Source organism: Chinchilla lanigera, unplaced genomic scaffold (genome assembly GCF_000276665.1).
Source record: "Chinchilla lanigera isolate Chin_1 unplaced genomic scaffold, ChiLan1.0 scaffold00021, whole genome shotgun sequence".
NCBI lineage: Eukaryota > Metazoa > Chordata > Mammalia > Rodentia > Chinchillidae > Chinchilla > Chinchilla lanigera.
In genome coordinates this window covers 16,610,029-16,614,283 of record NW_004955422.1, presented here as the reverse complement: position 1 = coordinate 16,614,283, position 4,255 = coordinate 16,610,029, and the positions used below count along the sequence as shown (strand labels likewise).

Sequence of the window (4,255 nt, the reverse complement as noted above, 5' to 3'; positions counted from 1 at the left end):
AATTCCCAAGACACTTGTGAGAAATGCAGGTTCCCTAGCCCCATCCATACTGTATGGAGCCTAGAAGTCTGCATTTTTACAAAGCACTCACCCCCCCATAAGTTCTCTGAGATGGGAATCTTGGGAAATCTGTCCCCATTTAACAATCTGCAGATAGGCACAGCCTGAATCTGCAGGGGGACAGAGCACAAGACAAAATGCGGCACTAGGAATGTCAAGGGCAAGCGGTCTCACATGGGTCTGACGTGTCGCTAGGCTAGCTCTGATACCAGGAAACAGGTGTTCTGGGTCACACTCCCAGGGGACTGGAGGGCAGCATTGCATTCTGCAATCACCCATTCCAGCATGTGACAGAAAAAAGGCAGGTTGGCCTCTAGCCATTCCAAGGGTGTGGTGGAGGGAAAACGGGCTTGAAGTCAGGACTTTTGTGCACAGCCTGGCTCTGTCACTCACGGCTATGTGGCTTTGGGCACATTCTGCACCCTCTTACTATGCAAAGCTGGCAGCATCCACGTGACAGCAGTGTGTTAGACATGCAGGACACCCCACACACACACATTGCGCGCATACACACACACACACACACACACACACACTTACTCCGAATCTTCATTCTAAGAAGATCGCCAGGGCTTTCTCATGCATTTGGAAGTTTGGAAGCATTATGTTCCCCTCTCTGAGACTTGATATTATGATCTGCAAAACTAGGAAAAACTGTATGTCAGTAAGAATCGCTACAGCTCCGAATGCTCTAAACCCTGTCTAGAACTAGCTCAAACAATCAAAAGATGTGCTGGCTGCTGTCACTGGCAATCCGGAGCTAGATGGGCATCAGGATCGGTGCAGTCCAGGGTATCATGTCCACTTCTGCCTCTGCCCTGCTCCACCTGCGGCTTCAGTGTCAGTCTGGGGTCAGATGCTTGAAGCTCACCATGCCTCGCATCTACACAAGAAAGTATCCACATCTGCACATGGCAGTGACTAGAGGGGAGGGGCGGGATATTGGGACCTGAGAGATATCTCCTCCCAATGTATTCTTTTAAGAGAAAGGAAACATTTCTCTCCAGAAAACTCGGAGACTTTCTCTTACATCGCACTGGCCTGTGTCAACCTGTGGCTAGTCACTGAATTGATTTAGGCCTGGGTTCCTGGGCTGAGTGTAGGCAGATATATGGAGTCATTCTCAGGTCCAGCAAAAAAAAAATGATGACAGGACTGCCTGCCATGTCCATCTTGCTGCATGAGCCCAGCTCAGAACCGTATAGAGGAGAGAAGCAGGTGTTGGATCCGTATCTCATGCTGGTCACTACAAATTCGTTGTCTCATGAGTGGCTTCCCACTGACCACAACGCCTGGAACACAGTTATTCCTCATACAAGGACAGCAATCCTTGATCTCAGTTGTTTAGCACCTCTGGCAGATCACATTCTCCACAGATGGCCACAGCTCTATACTTGGCCCTGTGTGCTCTTCCATTGCCCGTTAAGAGGCAGAGTCTATTTTCTCCTCCCCTGAAATGGGGGGGGGGACTTTGTGACCACCATGGCCCATAGAACATGACAGATAAAATGCTGCCTGACTTCAAATGGTGACTCAGCTTCCTCCTTGTGCTCTCTGTTAGAACCATCGCCTTTGGGGCCCAGCCACTGTATTGTAAGGAAGCCCAGGCCATGTAGGAGGCTGGGTGTGGGTGCCCCAGCTGATAGCCTCAGCAGAACGTCAGCCAAAAGCCCATATCACCCACCAGACATGAGAATGAATACATTTCAGCATCTGCCTCTGATCTCCTAGCTGAAATCCCAGATACTATGGAGTAGAAAATAAGCCACCTCCACTGTACTTTGTCAAGCTCCAGACCCACAGAATCAATAAACATTTAAAAAGTATTGTCACTGCGACAGATGAATTAATGACCCCCCCCCAATGTTCATATTCTAATCCCTACACCTGTGACTATGTGCATTTAGGTGACAAAAGGGACTTTGCAGGTGTGAAGAGCCTAAGGATCTTGTAATTAGCCAGGTGAGCACAATGTAATCAAAAGAACCACGAGGATCAGAGAAGGTAGTAGTGGGAGCTATCATGTCAGAAGCAAGCGATCAGGGTGATGTGGGGAAAGGGGCTCAGGGCAAGGTGACTTCTGACAGCTGGAAAGGAAAAGGAACAGTTCTCTCCAAAGCCTCCAGAAGGAACACAGTCCTGTGGAAGCCTTGATTTTAGACTTCTAATCTCTGGGGGCTCAAAGAATAAATCTCTTTTGTGTTACCACAGGTGGCCACAGCTCTATACTTGGTGCTGTGTGCTCTTCCACTAATTTGTGAATAGCGGCCATAAAAAACTAATGGGTTTTTGATAATGATTTTGATTTTGAAACTAAATATAGGACTCTTCAGACTCTGTTTCCTCTTGTGTCAGTTTTGTTAACCTGTCATCTTTTGAGAAAGGTTTTTTTTAATTGTGTATTTTTATTGTTTATTGTTGCAATTTAAATATACATAATTGAAAAAGTTTTTAATTCCATCAGAAGTGGCTTCATCTGCTGCTGCCTTTCTCCAACAGGTGAGAATATCTTCTTGTTCCCGCCTGCCTCCAGCCTGCAGTCTTTTAGAGACCAAACACTGTACCTTCAATTAAGTTGCTGAGTTCTGACAGACAGATATTTGAAGATGATGGTGAAATTGCCAAACAATCTGTGACAATCGAGACCATGCTGGAAGATTTGGGAATGGATGATGAAGGAGACCCAGTTCCCTTACCAAATGTTAATGCAATGATATTTTTAAAAAGGTCATTCAGTGATGTGCCCACCACAAAGATGAGCCTCCTTCTCTTGAGGATGATGAGAACAAAGAAAAGCAAACGCATGATATCCCTGTTTGGGACCAAGAATTCCTGAAAGTTGATCAAGGAACCCTTTTTGAACTTATTCTGGCAGCAAACTACTTAGACATCAAAGGTTTGCTTGATGCTACATGCAAGACTGTTGCCGATATGATCAAGGGGAAAACTCCCCTTTAATATCGAAAATGACTTTACTGGAGAGGACAAAGCCCAGGTACACAAGGAGGGCCAGTGGTGTGAGAAGTGAAATGTTGTGCTTGACATTATAACCCTATAAGGATTGTTTCATATTCTTTTTGTTTGTTTGTTTGGTTTTTGGTTTTTTTTTTTTTTTTTTTTTTTTTTGGTTTTTTCCTGTACCAGGAGTTGAACTCACAACCTTGCCCTTGCCAGGCAGGTGCTGTGCCGCTGACCTAAATCCCCAGCCCCAGTTTCAAATACTAGCTACACTGCTGTGTTTATAATTGTTAATATTGGACAAACAAGAGACAAATACCACAGCAAATCAATTATATTGGCATAATATTGTTCTCATTGTATGTGTAGTTTGAGTAGATTCCAAACCAATGTATGAATGTCTTCTAGTCTGAGCACAAGTTGCTCTTTTTCTTTACTCTGTATAAAACTGGACTGTGGATTCTCTGTTAAAAAAAAAATTCTGTCATAGTTGTCAAGCTTTTTGTATCAATTTGTTGATAATGCTATCTCTTGTAAGTCTGTAAAAGCCATAATGATGGCTCTTCTTTTCATTCTTGACATTTGTGGTTTGTGTTTTCTCTTTTTTTTTTCTCTTTGGTCAGTTATGTTGATTGATTGTTTTGTTGTTCGTCTTTTCAAAGAACCAGCTTTTCACTGTGTCAGTGTTCTGTGTTGTCTCTCTGCTTTGTGTCTCATTGGTTTCTGCCCTTCTCTTTATTACTTATTTCCTCTTCCTTAGCTTGAGTTTATTTTCTGCCTGCTTCTCTAGCAATGTTGGTCATTAATTTCAGACTTTTCTTCTTTTTGAATAGAAGTACTTAAAGGTATAACTTTCCTTTTAGCACTACCTTGACTGCCTCTCACATGTTTTGGTATATTCTTGCTATTATTCAGGATTCCAATACTTTTATGGAGACATTTTATAGACCGACATATTATTTGTCTTGGCAAACATACCATGTACACTTAAAAAGAATGCATATTCTGTTGTAATTCTAAAAAGCAGTTTCTACAAATATCAATGTATAGGCTAGGATAAGTAATAGTGTTTTCCAAATCTTCTATATATACTTTTTTTGCCCAGTTCTTCTATCAGTTACTAGGAGAGGTGGAGTTGAATACCTTTTTATGGTTGTGGAGTTATTTATCTTTTCAGTCTTTGCTCATGTGTTGTGAATTTCTGTTAGGTACATGCATATTTAAAATTGTAGTGAAT

General features: G+C 42.7%; 1 pseudogene; it reads left to right on the top strand.

Annotated features, from left to right (window-relative positions):
* Positions 1-2,082: 2,082 nt before the first annotated feature.
* Positions 2,083-3,088, top strand: LOC102017467 (annotated as a pseudogene).
* The last annotated feature ends 1,167 nt before the right edge of the window (positions 3,089-4,255 follow it).